A 19,455-nucleotide genomic window follows, 5' to 3' on the forward strand; every position below is an offset into this window, starting at 1 on the left:
TCGTTTATAAATTAAAACTAGAAAGACTGCCCCGCAAATATATGCCTGCCCCAACCAGTGAACAGTTGAAATGCATGTCTTTTTAGACTTTGATGTTTGGGCCAAATATGAAGAAATTAGGTCAAGGTGAGAGATGGGGTTACCAAGCTTGGAAATGGTGTTCGAGAGGTCACAATGACCCTAACCCTTGACCACCAAAATGTAATCAGGTCATCCTTGAGTGCAAGTGGACGTTTGAGGCAAATTCGAAGAAATTCTATCAAGACATTCCTGAGATTTCGGGGAAACGAGCTTGAAAATGGCGTTGAAGAGATCACAGTGACATTGACCCTTGACCTTCGATCACCAAAATGTAACCATTTCATCCTTGCATCCAAGTCGACGTTTTAACCAAATTGGAAGTAATTCCATCTAGCCATTTTTGACATATCGCGTTAACGAACTTGGGAATGCCGTTTGTGAGGTCACAGTCAGTGACCTTTTAAGTTTGACCTTTGAACACTAAAATCAGTTGTTAATCAGTGAGTCCATCAGTTTGAGGCAAATTTGATGAAATTCCGTCTAGGCTTTACTCAGATCGCATTAGGAGAGGAGAACACACAGACGCACACAAGCACACACACGGCCAAATACATCTACTCCAGGGGATTCTCGCCTGGCAGAGATCATTATTAAACAATAACTAGGGAGGTTTCACACAAGTTGTTGGATTCACAGATTTGAATTAGGCTAATGAAGACGTAGCTCAGCCGGGTGGGTCCTATTGAGCGTTGGTCCTGGGGCGTTCACCCCCACAGTCGCTCCACTTGTCTGCTGCAAACCTCTCAGACGTCTCTACTTATGCATTTACAGATCCAGTGTGACAGCTGTCCTCGTTGGTACCATACTGAGTGCCTGGAGATGGATGAAGAAGAGTTCCAACGGGCAACGGATGATGCATTCATCTGGAATTGTTGTATATGCAAATGAACCCTCCCCTCATTGAACTCTAAGTGCTCCTTCATACTAGTTAGGGCTTCAAGCCCCACAGGTGCAGAACCCCTATTATTTTGACTTTATTTACTTTCTTTGTTCCTCTTCCGCCACGATGCAAATTCCCGTGCGTTGGTACATCACAGACACCTGAAATCTGGTCCAATGACAGATATTGGTGCTCACTAGATACCCTAGATTTTTTTTTTTTTAATTTTCGTGTTGATGTGCATATCTTTTCTTATCTGCATTTTTTTAATTCTCACTTTTTAAGCAGTGCAGCCCCTTCTCTGTGTGATTTCGCTCATGTGCACGTGGAGGTCAGTAGTTGACCATGGCTAATTCATCTAGTGTAAAAAAAAAAGGATGTAAAGTGATGTCACTGAACTGGTAATCTCGCTGGCCAGCCTCCTTTCCCTTCCGTCCGAGGAGTCTGGTGCCGCAGAAACAGGCAACTGGGATAAACCCTCCCCTGCTCTACAGCTGCTCTCCCATTGGAGCGACTGTTTCGGTGGCAGCCGGATGTCCGCTCCCGGCTTATTACAAAGTCTGTCATTGGCTCCGACCATGTCAATCACAATGGTAACTAGCTAGCAAGCTAACGACAGAAACCTACACGCTAGCTCATTGCTACACGCTGAAAATGATAAGTTGTATTGTTGGAAACTATTTTCCAAGGGCACTGCCGCTAAGTGCCGCCCATCGAGAGGAGGCTGGCCAGCGAGACTACTCAACTGGAAATTATGTCATAGAAATTGCTCGTATGTGATGTCATCAGGTAAGTCCTGATGATGTCATACATTGTGACATCATTATTGATCATCATTTTGATCTCATTACACTAATGATGTCATTGGCACTGATGATGTTATAGGCATTTGACATCATCAGTGATGTCACTTGACCATTTGGGGTTTTCATCGGTGATGTCACTCGACCATTTGGGGTTTTTGGTTAACTCGAGCAATTGTGACATCACTGATGATGCCATAGACATTGTGACATTATTGTGACGTCAGCAGACTTGAAACCCTGGTATTGCCGCTTGCTGCTATATTTACACTTTGTTATAGTAATTATTGTTGGTCTTATCCTGCACTTTATTTTATTGCCATTTTTATTTTTTTATTATTATATTATTTTTCAAATTATTCTCATCATCATTTCATGGAAAATTCAATGTAAACTGATAATTAACCGGGACTGTAAATTCATGTTACTTCACTGCCCATTAATATTGAACTCGGCTTCTAAATTTAATGTAGATTCAATGTAAACTCATATTTAACTCAGACTGTACATTCATGGAAACTCATGCCTATTTAATGCCTATTTTGCTCAGACTGTAAATTTCATGTAAATAAACACAAATTCATATATAGTCAGAACACTCCATCACTCATGTACGTATTGTATATAATTAATTTGATTGCAATTGCAACGTTGTGATTGTCTTTAGTTACCTTTCATTTCTTAGGGTGTTTTTTTATTTTTATTTCCTTATATTTCAAGGTCAGTATTGAGAATTTGACTGTCAATCTCCTAAATGTAACCGTGAAAATGCCTAATTTCATGACAGTGTATACCCAGGGGTGTAGTGTACACAACTGTCAGTCATGGTGTGGGATTATGGAGTTATACGATTGTACAGTACTTAGAAAGTCGGAATAAACACATTTTTCAAGTTCAGTATTGAGACTTTGTCAATTTCTCCAAAATGGAACCGTGAAAATGGCTAATTTCATGAGAGTGTATACCCAGGGGGGTAGTGTACACACAACTGTCAGTCATGGTGTGGGATTATGGAGTTATGCGATTGTACACTACTTAGAAAGTCGGAAAAAACACTAAATCTGTGTGGTCTAGACTGGAGTCTAATCGTGCTTTTATTTTGAAAAACCAGTCCCGGAAATGCCTGTTTTTCCCACCAACTTGAGCGCATCAACATGATAGTACCAAGCGAAACTCCTGCTACGATCGTTCAATAAGGTTGGACTTTTGTGACATATTCAACAGTCATTCAATACGCTGTTTGTTGTAATGTCGATCTAGTATGGTAAAGTAAATGTGAGAAAGGATCGCTGAATTGTGACACTCGACTTTTTAGCCCGCTCCGAACACCGGTGAAGCAGTAGTACAGTTACAGCACGAATAGACGCGCATCAAAAGGCAAGTGGCGGCTGGCTTGACTGTGGTTTCGCAAACGATGGCTCAGTTGACTGCAGTTCTCCAAACTAGTAGCCAGCTTAGACAAGCTAATGACCAGCCGATCCAATAGCTGATCCAGTGGGTTGCCAGCCCCTCCAAGCTAGTAGCTAGCCTAGACAAGCTAATGACCAGCCGATCCAATGGGTTGCTAGCCTCTCCAAGCTAATGACCAGCCGATCCAATAGCTGATTCAGTGGGTTGCCAGCCTCTCCAAGCTAGTAGCTAGCCTCTCCAAGCTAATGACCAGCCGATCCAATAGCCGATCCAGTGGATTGCTTGGTAAGACAAATCAATAGTCGGCTTCTCATTTCTCACTGACGGTCTCTCAGTTGCCGGTGCTGACAGATCATTGGCCAGATCCATAGCTGGCTTCGGCAAAGATATAGCCTCCGACGGCTTCTCAGTAGTCTTAATTTTGTCCCTTATGCTGCCCCATATTGGGTGACGTGTTGAAGCGGCCATCATGCAAACGTTCTTGTAACAACAAAGAGTAACGTTAGCACTAGCAGTAGCATACTAGCCTATTTCCCATTTATAATACTTTAAGAAGTTTAATTTACAAACAGAAGACTCGTATGTGCGGACGATATTATCACGAATATATGAAGTGGAACCAGGGCTCCGTTGATCAGAGGAAGAAGACTCACTGGACTCAGATGAATGGTTTAGCTGTGAAGCTAACGTTAGCTGTGAAGCTATTGGAGCTTTGAAGGAAGTTTGTCAGTAAAGTTCAGGAGGAAAAGTTCCTGTCACTGTGTGAAAATTTAAATGTCTAAAGTCCAGAAGCTGAGAGCTGTGGTGAAGCAGCACCTAACTGCGGGTGATGAAGATAAACTGCTGGACGCTGTGCGGTTACACAGAGAAGCCTTGCCTCCAGACCTCCAGCAGCTGTTGGCTCCCGCTGAGCAGCAGGAGTGGAGCCCCAGTCTCGACCAGGAGGACCCAGAGCCCCCACACATTAAAGAGGAACCCCGGACCAGTCAGGAGGGAGAGCAGCTTCAGGAGGGACCAGAGCCCCCAGACATTAAAGAGGAACCCCGGACCAGTCAGGAGGGACCAGAGCCCCCAGACATTAAAGAGGAACAGGAGGAACTCTGGACCAGTCAGGAGGGAGAGCAGCTCCAGGAGGGACCAGAGCCCCCAGACATTAAAGAGGAACAGGAGGAACTCTGGATGAGGAGGGAGGGAGAGCAGCTTCAGGAGGGACCAGAGCCCCCAGACATTAAAGAGGAACAGGAGGAACTCTGGATCAGAAGGGAGGGAGAGCAGCTTCAGGAGGGACCAGAGCCCCCAGACATTAAAGAGGAACAGGAGGAACTGTGGATCAGTCAGGAGGGAGAGCAGCTTCAGGAGGGACCAGAGCCCCCAGACATTAAAGAGGAACAGGAGGAACTCTGGATCAGGAGGGAGGGAGAGCAGCTTCAACGGCTGGAGGAGGCTGATATCACCATGTTCCCATTCTCTGTTGTCCCTGTGAAGAGTGAAGAGGAGGAAGAGAAACCTCAGTCCTCACAGCTTCATCAAAGCCAAACTGAAGAGAACAGAGAGGCAGAGCCTGTAGCCACCTGCTCAACTGAACAGATGAAAACAGAAGCTGATGAAGAGGACTGTGGAGTATCAGAACCAGCCAGGAACTTTATATACTTACATCTAGCTAGTAATTCACAGCCAACTAGTGATGACAAGACTTCAGACTCTTCTGAGACTGAAGACAATGATGATGAATGGGTGGAAACTAGTGAACTTCAGTCAGGTTTAGGCTCACAGAAAAACAGTGAAGTTCCAAGGAAGAAACACTTCAGCTGCTCAGTTTGTGGTAAAATATTTTCTAATGAAGCACACTTCAAGAGACACATGATAGTCCACACAGGAGATAAACAATTTAATTGTTCAGTCTGTGGTAAAGATTTTGGTCAGAAAGGAACCTTGAAGACACACATGGTAGTCCACACAGGAGATAAACAATTTAATTGCTCAGTCTGTGGTAAAGGTTTTGGTCAGAAAGGTCACTTGAAGACACACATGATAGTCCACACAGGAGAGAAACAATTTAATTGCTCACTCTGTGGTAAAAGTTTTGCTCGTAAAGAACAGTTGAAGAGACACATGATAATCCACACAGGAGATACCCAATATAATTGCTCAGTCTGTGGTAAAAGTTGTGATTGTAAAGTCAACTTGAAGAGACACATGGTAGTCCACACAGGAGATAAACAATTTAATTGTTCAGTCTGTGGTAAAGGTTTTGGTCAGAAAGGAGACTTGAAGAGACACATGATAATCGCAGGAGATACACAATATAATTGCTCAGTCTGTGGTAAAGGTTTTAGTCATAAAGGAAACTTGAAGAAACACATGGTAGTCCACACAGGAGATAAACAATTTAATTGCTCACTCTGTGGTAAAAGTTTTGGTCAGAAAGAACACTTGAAGAGACACATGATAGTCCACACAGGAGATAAACAATAGAATTGCTCAGTCTGTGGTAAAGGTTTTGGTCGTAAAAGATCCTTGAAGAGACACATGATAGTCCACACAGGAGAGTAAACAATTTAATTGCTCAGTTTGTAGTAAAGGTTTTAGTTGTAAAGGAGACTTGAAGAGAGAAACATTTAACTCAGGGTTCCCACGGCCATGGAAAACCTGGAAAAGTCATGGGATTTCAAAATCTTGTTTTCCAGACCTGTAAAACTCATGGAATTGTTCAAATCCTTGAAAGTTTATGAAAAGTTGTGACATTTTGTTGTGTGTAATGAAATTGTTCCAGTAATCTTCCCGTGTATAACCTTCCATGTAATGTAACATAACGGTAACGGCAAATGTATTCTCTGTAGCTATTGACGTAATGTAGCTCTAACTTGTTTGTCAATTTTAGTGCTTCTTGTATTTTATATTAATATTATTGTGGAAAATTCCTGTTTCAGTTCAATAGCTTCCATGATGCAGTAAACGCACTAAAAACCAATATAAGGAGAAGCTGTGTCTATTTGTCTATAATTATCATTTCTGGTATTTAAAAACAGTACAAAAGTGTAGGCTACTACTGTATTACTGACTCAATAAATATGGGGGGTGAAACAATGTTTATGTTGAAATAAAAAAAGCTTTATGTTCAAATAAATATACCAAGTAGTTATATAAGCTCTCTGGTCGCATTGGTTTGCCACGCACGCAATTTTTTTAAATTTTAGTATTTTAATATATTCAAATTAATATGTTTTGTTTAGAGGGAATATTCGAATATGATTTTGGGGCTATTTTGACAGCCCTAGATCCCACGCTCCAGAATCTCATCTAGCCTGATACGGGCTCTGCTGGGGAGTGCACTAATGCAGACAGGTGGAGAAGAGGAAAGGGGGGGAGGGGGGATCCTTTAGGTCCTAACTAAAGGATAGTGTCTGTCAGACACTATCAACATGCCAAAAGTGAAGAGTTACTACCATCCTGGATGTGTTGTACATGCTTCATACAGCCTGTAGTCGGGTTCAGGAGCACTGAGGAGGCTGATTTTTGGACAAAATAAATTAAATCTTCTTTTTTCCCTACCACCTCCTCCTTAAGCCTACAGGCTTCTTGACTTTTTCTGGAGCATTTGAACCCCCCCCCCCCCCCCCCCCCTATCCTTTTCAGGGGAGGCCATGTTTAAATATGCATCAATAAGTAAACAGCTTTAACAGCGGATTCTTTTCTTTTGGCATCATCACAGTCATTTGTGAAAACAAATTTTTTATGATACAATCATTTCTGCAAAGTGCTTTGTGACAATATGCCTCACAAATAGGTTGTAATGTATTTTTATTGTCTTTCTTCAATAAAAGAAAAACAACTTTTTCAGTTGGTCGCACAGAACATGATTTGGTCACTCACTCTCTCTCTCTCTCTCTCTCTCTCTCTCTCTCACACACACATGCTGAGCTGGGTGATACAGGCCAGATCAAATATCACAATATTTGTGAATGAATGCATCTATAATATAAATGTATATAGATCAATATAGATTCTATATTGATAATATCACAATATGTTGTCAATGACTATAGCGTATACTACTAAGCCATTTACACAGAAGAAGATTCTGAGAAATAACCATTGTGGCTAATGATGAACAAATTGGTAGAGATTATTATTCGTTATTATTATTATTATTATTATTATTTTCACTCAACTCAGTTGAATAATAAATTCATAAAATTGTATCACTTTAAATAGTGTTAATGCAGCCATTAAGTGCAAGAAAAGGATTTCAGTCTTGTGTAAAGTGCATTGTTCATCTTTCCCTCAGAAGAGGGCAGTATAGGCGTACCCTTTTATTGTATGGCAATTTTATGGGAACGAGAAAAATAAAGATATTATAAACTGGATTTAACATGACAAAACAACACTTCTTCAACCGATATTTATGTCATTATTGTCCTCAAACTCAACAAAACAAACGAAATATTTTTGCTCTCAGATGTAGATGATGCACATACAACCAATAGTTTGATTAGGCTATGTGAAAAACAATTGCCCACTCACCCTGAACCAGAAAATATGTCAATTTCTACATTGTATTGCATGCTCCAATTCATCTTTTGCTTCAAAATGATCGTAAACATTGAACAGACATCACTTCATTACACACTGATGTATAAGCATAGAGACAGTCCGCATGTCTGGGAACGCCCATACAGGCTCTAGGAACGCCCACAATAGACGCTGGGTTAGCGGCCTCAGCCTTGCTGGGGGCGGGGTCAGGGTGGGGTAAATTCTCCCGTTCTCCCGGGGGGGAGGGGAACCAAAACACCCCCCCCCCCACCCACACACACACACACACACACACACACACACACACAGACACACACACACCTTTCCCAGCTGTCAAAACTCCTTGTCTGTGGCTGCTCTCCTCCTCCTGCTGGCCATTGACTGAAAACTAAAGTAGCCTCCTCACACTCTCTAGAGCAGTGGTTCTCAAATGGGGGTCCCCCCAGGGGTCCGTGACACTTTGCAAGGGGGTCTGCGAAAAGTTTTCAGGAAAATAAAAATTTAATATTTTTTTGTGTGCAAAAGCTTCATAGAGACAGTCTGCATGTCTGGGAAAGCCCATACAGGCTCTAGGAACGCCCACAATAGACGCTGGGTTAGCCTGGGGGCGGGGTCAGGGTGGGGTAAATTCCCCCGTTCTATCCATTCAGCAAAGTTAGAATTTAGCTGATAGCCCAGCCCAGGCAGACACGATCGGTGATTTAACCACCGCAGTAAACGCACATCTGAGCAGACGTCTTGTGTTCTGCTCTAGAACCCCCAAAAATAGTTTAGAGCCGCAGCACCGTCTTTTGGTGAGTCAGCCCATGAGATATATCGGTGGTTTTACCCCACTCGCGCGCCAGCCGTTTATCATTTTGTGGGCGTTCCCAGACATGCGGACTGTCTCTATTGGCACACGCAAATACTGTAACCACATGCATTCAAGTAAGCACTCACCCAAGTCAGTTTGCAACCAAGGGGGTAGCTCATAGCTCCATTCGTGAAGCCAATGCGGAAGTGTCTAAAAACCTGCATTATTTCAAATGGCCTGCAGGGGGCGACTCCACTGGCTGCAAAAAGCGGTCCGATTGTATGGAACTCAATGGGAAAATGACCCTATTCTCACTTATTTTTTTAATTTTCCCCCAGATTTTTTTTATCCCATTTTTATCCCCCATTAGTGCTCATTTTATGAGCGAGAATCGAACCCAGGTCCTTCTAGCTGTGAGGCGACACCACCTCAGTATTCATATGACTGAGGTCAAAAATCAAGTGAGAAAGGTCATTTTTCCCAATCGGACATCTATGTTTGCAACCAATACCAAATAAGCTTGTTTGCAGGAGCAGGCTCTTCCCAGGGTCAGCCATACCTCTCTCCCTCTTCCTTTTCATTTCTTTTCCCTTCCTCTTTTCTTCTCCTTCCCCCCCAAGTCAACGGCTGAGTAAACAGCAAATACGACAGGTGTTGTAAATTTGTAACCCTTAAAAGGTCTCCTCGGTCCTCGCTGCGTTTTTCCGGCGCTCTCCTAGGTGAAAACGTCACTTTCCCAACTCCCCAAAATGCCACGGTGCTAAAGTGCGCTTCACACGGAATACTAAAGGTAACTCACATTATAGCCTAACAGTATAGATGTGGTTTCCATGGTCCCATCTGAGAGGCTGTCGGTGACCTTTACAGGAGGAGCACAGTAAAAAACACAAGACTCCAACTGCATCGTTAAACAAAGAGTCACGTAAACAGACGGGGGAGTGAGACAGAAAAACAGACTGCGCTGCTTATGTCACTATTTAACAGCCATGTATTCGCATTAGTGAAATCTTGAGAGCTGACCCACTGTCTATTTATGAATGAATGAATGAATGAATGAATGAAAGCTTTATTTCGGACAAATAATAATAAATAATACAAATCAAATCATAATACAATGCCAGCGGCAAAAGTCCGAAAAGGAGTAGGCTGAAGTACAATGTACTTATATAGTCCTACCCCCAAGTCCATAATTCATTCATATATATATATTCATTAATATAATATAATATAATATAATATAATATACATAATATATATCATCACTATATATATATAACATATATCATATAACACAACATATATAATATATATAACATATAATAATAATAATCATGATAATAATAATAATATATACAATATATATAACATATATAACACATATAATATACAACAGTATATAAGATAGTACACTGCAATATTATATCATTATATAATATAACATATAATTTACAATAGTAATAGTAATAATATTAATATAAATAATACTAATCATCATCATTTACTAAATGATGTGGAGTCTGCTGCAGATTGCAGTCATTTTCTTAGCTGCTTTTTTAATCCTGACATTAGAGGCTTAATGCACACCTTCAGTTTCTGGACAGGTGCGTAGGAGGAGAAGTCCATAGGCAAGAGAAGAGAGAGCACTCTGTCCTCTACTGGCAAATGTTGATTTGATACGATGTTCCCATCCTTAGACCATCATCATGGTTTTAACCAGCATGTGCTGCACCTTTCTGATATTTTGGTATGATCATTCAAATTATATCTGATGTATGCAGTGTTGGGGGTAACTCATAACAAAAGTAACATATTACATGTAATATATTACATTTAGCAGCAACTCAGTAATATAACTTATTACTTATAGGATTTCAGTAATAGTATACCAGTTACTTTGTCAAGTAACTCAAGTTACAAATTGAGTTACATTTGATTCAAAGCACATATTGAAAAAAGATACAATCATTTCCTAATCAAACTGTTTGTTTTTATGCAAAAAAACACTATAGATGACAATAACAAAGAGAAAGAATAACATTTAGAATTTTGGGCGGTTTACACTGACTTCAAGACGGTTGAAATTATTTTTCGGGATGGTTCCAGGGCAGCGATTTCATTCTGCTGCTGCTGTTGTTTTGGTGAAAGTAATGCAAAAGTAGTGTAATAAGTAACAAGTTACTCTACACAGAAAGTAATATTGTAAAGTGACTTACTTTCAAATGAATGTAACTAGTAATATGTAGTATATTACATTTTGAAAGTAACTTGCCCAACACTGGATGTATGTGAAGCAAAATGTAACATAGGAGAGCCATATCCAATGGAAGAGTTTTATAAGTGACAAGAAAGTATAGAAATACGGAGACAAGACCGACAACTCACTAAAAAACATGACGTACGACGCGTGCGTCACACGGCACTTTAACACTCCGACAACGTGTGAACTAACCAAAGGGGACCTGTATTTACGAAGGTGTTGGGTAAATATGCTCAAATGTGTGCTCACAGTGCTTTGGGTCTGTTAACGTAACGAGCTTTGTGACGTACCATCTCACAGTGCGTTAGGTCTCTTAACTTAACGAGCTTTGTGGCCATCTCAGGAATTAGGTAGAGGTTGCGAAACGTATCCTTGAAGGTGCTGTAAGTGATTTTGGTTGTTGTTCAGTTTTTCACAATTGTTAACACACGTTTCTCAAAACAATAACGGCTTTCTCAAAACTGCACACACAGAACTGAAAACCTCACACACACAAAATGCTAAACCTGACACTCCCTTTGCAAGATGACTCTTTGCCATCAAATCTCTTGTAACTGTTCACAAAATGGAACTGGTGTTTTCATTTGGTACACAGCCATATTTTCAAATGACACACACATACCATTCATTGAGTACACACAACTAAGCATTTGCTGCACACTACCAAGCATTTACAGCACACTGACTGAAGGGCAAAATTGAAAACACAATCATAGAAATGGAACACACCATATGAATGACAATGACTCTGGAGAAGGAGCCATTTCTCCTTTTGTAAAATGTCTCAGTGTAGGCCTACTTTTTTCATAGTCAAACATAAAACAGCACACAAATATGCAGCAAAAAAAGTTCTCTGGTTGTCTCTCTCTTCAAAGTTCTCCATTGGTCAACAAACAAAACAGAGGCTCAAGGCACTTTTATGCTGCAGTCCTGATTGCAAATTGCTCAACAGACCTGAATGTTTAGAGATTTGAATATTTGTGTGTTGTAGGTTGATGCTTTGAGATTTGACTTGAGAAGTGTGTGCAACAACTGAACATTGTGTGTAGTGTTTTGACAACAAGGTGATGTGTAATTGACATCAGAGTGTAAAGAAGGAAAGTCAGAGTCTAATGCAGATAAGGGAGTGTGACGTAGTGCCAAATTGGGTCGAGCGATTGGTACATGAAGTGAAGGTTGTGCAAATTGTGCAGAATTTTCACTTTTTGTGTGTTAACAATTGTGAAAAACTGTAAATAGCTCCACATTCCAACAGCCATCACTGATATAGAGTGTTTGGTCAGTAACGTGGGTCTCCCAGTCCCTCCGCTCTGCAGGAAACAATAATTGTTTAGAATCCTCTCGCCTGATTGGATAAAAGTGAGACAGAATCAAGGCCAGATTAAAAAACTAAACACACATTAAACACGATTTCAGACGGACAAGCCCGTCTTTATTGTCACACGAACACTTCAACACATGCATGCGGCCACAACACACTCATGCTGACGGTGGCCGGTGAAATATGTCCTCTGCATTTGACCCATCCAGGCTTGTCCTTTCCTCCAGGGGGCAGGCCAGGAGCAGTGGTCGCTTTTTCTTTGAAAAATCTTGAATCTTGAATCTTGAATCTTGAATCTTCTTTCCAGCGCCCGGGGACCAACTTCAGATGTTGTCGTCACTGGTCGGATGACGATCTTCTGCATCTTTTTAGTGGGGGGTTATGTACGGAGGGACCCCCTGGGGGGTACGGGGAGAACATGCAAACTCCACACAGAAAGGCCCTTTCGACGAGATAGCCCACCTGGGCAGTAGGCACTGAAGATATGGGGGGGTCACAACTCCAGCGCCCACAGCGTCCCAGGCGAGAATCGAACTCAGGACCTTCTAGCTGTGAGGCGACAGCGCTACTGACTGCGCCACCGTACCCCTCTTTAGCACCCCCAGGATGAACTGTGGGGGGAATATAGCGTGATCCTCTCACGTGCTACGTCCTGCCAGTGAAACTCCTCGCTGTCAGGTGAAAAGAAGCGGCTGGCGACTGCACATGTAGTGGAGGAAGCATGACGCTAGTCTCTTCCGATATCGGCAGAAGGGGTGGAGCAACGTGGGACTGGGACAGCAGGCTGGGATTGACCAAATACAATTTGGGAGAAAAACTGAGGGGGAAAAAAGATGACAACAATACTAGAATGGTTGAATGACGTCGCAATCGGATGCAAAAATTCCAAGTTGGATAACATTTATATCACAAATCCAGAAAACTATTGTCAGACATTTTTCTAATTGAACCAAATAGTGATAATCTGTAGGTTAAATTTAATTGACACCCTACGAAATCTATGATTCTCATTCCTCTATGAAATATTTGTTTCATCTCTCCAGTAGGACCTCCCTGGTTTCTTCTGTTTTTAGTGTTCAGCTAAAAATCACGCCTGTAAAAATGTGGTGATAAATGTGAATGTTGTTTGTCTTCATAGCAGATGTGCCCCGAGTGGCCGCCATGTGTCGAGTGATCCGACCCAGCAGAAGTTAAAACAAACATCTCCATGGAGCCCTGTGTCAGGCTGTGAACACCCAACAGGGTGTCGGGCCGTGCCAAACAACCTGCATGACACCCCCCGACAGATAGGAATGATGTAAACGTCCATAAAAGTTGGACTCAGAGACCTGGGAGTCAATTCAAAATACATACTACAGCATGCGCTGGGACGCGTCATCAGTGATGTTAACTGGGGTCGTAAGGTGTTTCGGGTCTGTCGAACATCATACACCCTCGCCCAGTAGACCCAGCCGAGGCCGATTAAGACCCCGACCCGCGTCCCAGAAGCAGCCGCTCACGGATCAGCCTTCCTACTCTGTCTGCAACGTTGCCCGCGGAAGGGTTGATCACGCCCAATCCGCTGCAATAGAGTTAGTGCTACACCGCAGCATTGAAAGACCCTTCGGTGCATGGAGGGTCTAAGGCCCTGTGGGTGACTCCAGGCCGGGCTCCTCCTTCGTCTCACCAGACCCTCCTGGGGAAAAGCCAATCCTACCATGGGCAGAGAGGATGCCTCAAGAAGGCCTGTGCGCTGCACGTCATTCGCCTGCGCCGAGCACCTCGCTCTAGCCTGAAGGACGCCAGGCCGCGCCGACCTATACACAGATTTTCAGGAGGCTGATCCGTAGCGTTTGTGGATTTCTCCCTCACGAGAGAGCCAGGCTGGGGTGCTAAAACCCATCCCGTACCGGGTGCCATCTCTCCGACCGTCAACTGTCTCTCCAGCTTGTCACCAATCTATACTTGGTTGTCACCTAGTCTATTCCTAAGTGTCACTGGTCAGGGGGAGCCAGACAACTTTATTTTGCATCAAAAATATGAAACAGGTCCAGCCTCACTCCTCTTGTTTGCCCTCGCCACAGAGGCCTTGGCGGAGGCCATTAGGAGCGATCCGCTGGTGTCAGGTATAGAATTAGGTCCCGTGCTGCATACAATTTCCCTTTATGCGGACGACGTTCTTCTCCTTTTGAAGGAACACTCCGCCCATTTTCAACCAGCTTTGTATCATTAGAACATCAGTAGTAAATCAGAAAACTCTAAACGGTTTTGATGTCTGTCATTTAATTTGACAGTTATTGAGTGTTAAAGTGTGGACCAGTGACATCACTGGTCCACACTAACTCAAATTAATAACTCATTAACTCAAATCAACTCTCAATAACTGTCAAACTAGATGAAATGATGAATAGTTTGACAGTTATTGAGGGTTGATTTGAGTTAATGAGTTATTCATTTGAGTTAGTGTGGACCAGTGATGTCACTGGTCCACACTTTAACACTCAATAACTGTCAAATTAAATGACAGACTTCAAAACCGTTTACAGTTTTCTGATATACTACTGATGTTCTAATGACACAAAGCTGGTTGAAAATGGGCGGAGTGTTCCTTTAAGCAACCATGAGGCCTCTATTGCAAGAGTAGTGGACATAATTAAATCATTTGGCCACTTTTTAGGCTATAAGATCAATTATGCTAAATCTGAGGCAAAATGCCCCTGACCCCTCATGTAGCCTGGTCTCCATCATGTTCTGCCGCTTTTCGCTGGTCGCCATCAGGTTTCGTCTACTTGGGTATACTGTACATATTACCCCCTCTCTCCCTGGCCTGTGCAAAGCTCATTTTGTGCCCATTATGACTATGAGCAGTGTTGGGGGTAAATCATTACAAAAGTAACATATTACATGTAATATATTACTTTTAGCAGTAACTCAGTAATATAACTTATTACTTTTAGGATTTCAGTAATATTCAGTTACTTTGTCAAGTAACTCAAGTTACAAATTGAGTTACATTTGATCAAATCCAAAGCACATATTTAAAAAAGATAGTTATTTCCTAATCAAACTGTGTGTTTTTATGCAAATAACCACTATAGATGACAATAACAAAGGAAAATAATAACATTTAGAATTTTGGATTGTTTACACTGATTTCAAGGCCGTTTAAATTATTTTTCGGGATGGTTCCGGGGCGGTAATGTCATTCTGCTGCTGCTGTTGTTTTGGTCAAAGTAATGCAAAAGTAGTGTAATAAGTAACGAGTTACTCTACACAGACAGTAATATTGTAAAGTAACTTATTACTTTCAAATGAAAGTAACTAGTAATATGTAGTATATTACATTTTGAAAGTAACTTGCCCAACACTGATTATAAGCAGGATTAGGGAGGATTTGGCCCGCTGGACAGCTCTTCCACTGTCTCTCTTGGGAAGAGTGAATCTGGTTCAAATGAATATGAATATATATATATATATATATCAGAAGGAGAATACTGGAGCACTCAGGTCGTCTTTAGATGGTTTATTATAAGGTGCAGATCAAACACTGACGTTTCGACACTTGGTCTTCTTCAGAGGTTTGCATTGGATTCACAGTGTGTTTTAATGAGGATCAGAGGGGAGGAGCAAACAATCTGCAAGCTGGCTGCCAAATCATACAATCAATCATCCAATCCAATTTACCACCACATTAACAGACCAGCAAAGAATTCAGTATTAATTGTCAAATGCAAAAATATATATAGCAGCAAGATGATAAATACATTAAAACCAATAATGGTTAGAAAAAGACCGTTGAAAAAGTTCAGGAGGTAAATCACTCAACCAGGGTTTTACCTGGTTACAGAATACAAGGAAAATACAGTTAGTAAAGTAGATTTAACCTCAAAGACAAACCAACATAGAAATCAGTAGTTTGTCAACTGCAAAAAATATACAGCAGATTGACCAATGTATGTTAAAAACAATATAATGGTAAAGTGCAATTATATAATTGCACTTTACCATTATATTGTTGGAGAGGGAGGAGACGATGGAGGTGATGAGGGAGATAATAGAGGGCAGGCATGACTTCAGTAGTGTGGTGGTAGGGATAGGATCCATGTGACATGTGGTGCTATTGGACTTGGTGATGAGTTCTGTGATCTGATTTGTGATTTGAGATGTGGGAGATGGCCCTGGTGGCCTTCTAGTCACAAGTCCTGTTACCAACGTTGTGTTTACCTCATTTTCACCTACCTTCTGACAGCCTTCTGTTCTGACATCCTCTTGAAATGCAGGACTGACCACACCGCCCACCAGAAGTTCTTACTGTCCCAGTTTCTCAGTATATAGCTCACAAACCGTGGCGTTACCACAAATAAACCCTGAGTAAGAGATTTGTGGTGGCCTCCCAAGCTGCTTCACTGTCACCTGGCTAGAGAGTAGATTTATGAAGAGCACAACCACTATGTGAACTTGTGGAGAGGTCAACCGACGTCGTGTAAATATTATTTCCTTCATTTAAGCCAGGAAGTCTCTTGTAGATCAAGAACTACTCTTCAAGAGAGATCTGCTAACAACAGAGAGACCTGCTAACAACAGCCCAGGTCGAAAAGAGACATTAGTTCATTTACATGTTGCCACACCAACAAAGACAAATCAGTGGAGAAAGTCAAAGTCGGCCTTAAGAAAATCATGGTTTAAAGCAGTGATCCTCACTATTTCTTCGATGAGAGCCGCACTGGCAGGACAAAGTCAATAGGAGAGCCACTTTTACCGCAAAACACCAAAAGCCACCCCAACCAAGCACATCTGCCTAACATTTTTTTGTTTTATTGTTTTCCACACACACACACACACACACACACACACACACACACACTCGAAACGTACCCCGACCGCAACGGTGGGGGCCGTCGCTGGCGACGCTGAAGTTTTAGCTAACCTGTTCACATCTATTTTCGCAATGGCATCCCAAGTATCATCATACTATTATGGGATGCGATGCGAACAATTGTATTATGGGAAGTGCGTTTCCCAGGCAACGACACACGTTGACACGTTTTGGAACAGCGCTGGCACAATACTCCTAAAAGCAAAATGCTTATTGTTTTGAATGATTTGGCACCTTCTATTACTGTCAACACCAGTATTGTTGTATTGTAATAATATGCCATAAAGGTTTATTGAAATTTTGGGAAGAGCAGGGGGGGAAAACATTTTTAAAAAATCAAAAAAAAAAAAAAAAAAAAAAAAAAATTGCAATTTCTTAGAGCCGCCAACTAAAGCTTTGAGAGCTGCCATCGTCTCGCGAGCCGCGCAATGAGGAACTAGGGTTTAAAGGGATAGTTTGGTTTGTTGTGTGGGGTCCTATATCAGCTAGTTCCATACACTAACTGAAATAGGTCAAGCGTTCTGGACGCTCAGCGCACCGTGTATCGAGACCCGGCACTCTGAAGCAGCAGCCTCCAGAGCTCTGTCTCTTTAGTACACGGGGCCAGGAACTAAAACGTAATTTAGCCACCTAAAACAACGCCCACCTAAACAAATCAATATCAGTGTACATGTACTCTCTATTTTGACAATTTTCAGCGCTTTACTTTACCGTCAAACAGCGGTCTCATTCAGCACCTTTTCCTCCCAACCGCAGAACTACTCCGCTAAACGCCTGCACAGAGCCGCGGCGCTAGGATAGTTTAATATCCAGTCAAAATCCTCATTATTTATAAGAATCTAGTCCACATTTGGCTCCCATTTAGAGTGTGATGCAAAAATAGCGAGAAAAAGAGAAAGCTACATAGACAAAGCAGAAAGAGGAAGTTGAAGAGAAAGTGTGTGTGTGTGTGTGTGTGTGTGTGTGTGTGTGTGTGTGTGTGTGTGTGTGTGTGTGTGTGTGTGTGTGTGTGTGTGTGTGTGTGTGTGTGTGTGTGTGTGTGTGTGTGTGTGTCTGGTGATGAGAGTCCTTGAGTGAGTGGGAGAGAGAGACAGAGGAGATAAATAAGGAATTTGGCCTTGAAATATTCCACACTCCATTAGGGGATGGATTGGGTGAAATGTAGCCTCCAGCATCCAGCCAAAAACACAGAGTGAAGCTAGTTTGCAACATCCACTTTATTACAACAGTGTGAAAAGCCTGACATCACATTTGATAACCTCAGGGCAGTGGCCGGTGTCTGCAGCCTCCTGACCGTGTGCTCCTCCTCTGGTTTCAGCTCAACCCAAGTATCAGCTCATTCCAGCGGCGCTTCACTACACTACTGCACTACAGATGACTAGTGGAAACATTGTAGCTTTAACTTGCTTTCATGTTTCATTATTCACTTATCATAATATGTTTGCTATACTTTCTCTGTGGACAGGATACCTTTTGAGAGAGATCCAAAAGGCCAACATAGCCGTTCCAGAAGAAGATGAAAGTCCAGTCGCCCCTCCGCCCAAACAAGTCCTCGAGATCATGGTCAGTTTGCTGCGTGTGTTGTGTCATTCATGTGTTTTCCACAACACTTAGTTGGGCTTGGGTCATTTCGTTGGACAGGTCGTGCTGATAGAGATCGACCACTCTGCTTCACAAAACAGTTTGCTTGGTCGTCGAGTGGAATCCTAAGGGAACTGTTTTTGTTGGCGGAGACTAATAAAAGGCAAAAATCATAATCTGTTGTCTCAAATGACTTGATAATTAGCTTTCTTTACTAGAACTCTTGTATAAAAGCAATGTCACACTCAAGGTTGCGCCGATACTGTGTATCGGCAAGTCTGTAATTATGGATGCACCGATCCACATTTTGGATATCTGCCGATACCGATATTTATCTTGAATATACAGTATAGGAAAAGATTTGGCCAATTACATTTTTTTTAAATATACCTTGCAAAAAGCAGACAAAATTAAGAAAATATACAAGGCAAAGAAGGATACTATTATACATGGGCAAATTACAACCATGCGCTGGAATTGCATTTTCTTTTTTCTTTTTTATTCCGATCCGATCTGATCCATGAATTAGTGCCAATATCAGCACCCGATACCGATATTGGATCGGATCGGCCCCATCCCTATCTGTAATTATGCCTACGACCAAAGTAAATCCTTGGTGATATTTAGTATAACAGCACCGAGCGAGCACTCCCTCTCATGTGACATTGCTTAAGTGTGATTGATGATTGGTTATGTGATTTATCTATGAATACGTTTTAAGAACTGTGTCTATTGATGGCAATGGTGATAATGTGATAATATGATAATAAATGAGGCCACATCATGTCCGTATCGTATCGTATCGTATCGTATCGTATCGTATCGTATCGGTTAACGATGTGCGCTGTTGAATCTTAGCAGCTCAAGTGAACCTGAGCAGCTTTTCCAGCTGGAGAAGAACGAGTTAGGGGCCGTTCGTTTACACGGCAACGGTCCTAAAA

At 42.0% G+C, this 19,455-nt stretch overlaps 1 pseudogene across 1 annotated transcript in view; it reads left to right on the forward strand.

Annotated features, from left to right (window-relative positions):
* The window catches only part of LOC310778695 (V-type proton ATPase 116 kDa subunit a 2-like), a 54,938-nt pseudogene that overhangs the window by 5,330 nt on the left and 30,153 nt on the right, over positions 1-19,455 (forward strand). Inside the window, exons 2-3 of the transcript in view lie at positions 18,252-18,261; positions 18,399-18,496. The product of the transcript in view is annotated as a V-type proton ATPase 116 kDa subunit a 2-like (transcript). The remainder of the gene's footprint in view (positions 1-18,251; positions 18,262-18,398; positions 18,497-19,455) is intronic.

The sequence above is a fragment of the Poromitra crassiceps genome (genome assembly GCF_964638095.1).
Source record: "Poromitra crassiceps genome assembly, chromosome: 6".
NCBI lineage: Eukaryota > Metazoa > Chordata > Actinopteri > Beryciformes > Melamphaidae > Poromitra > Poromitra crassiceps.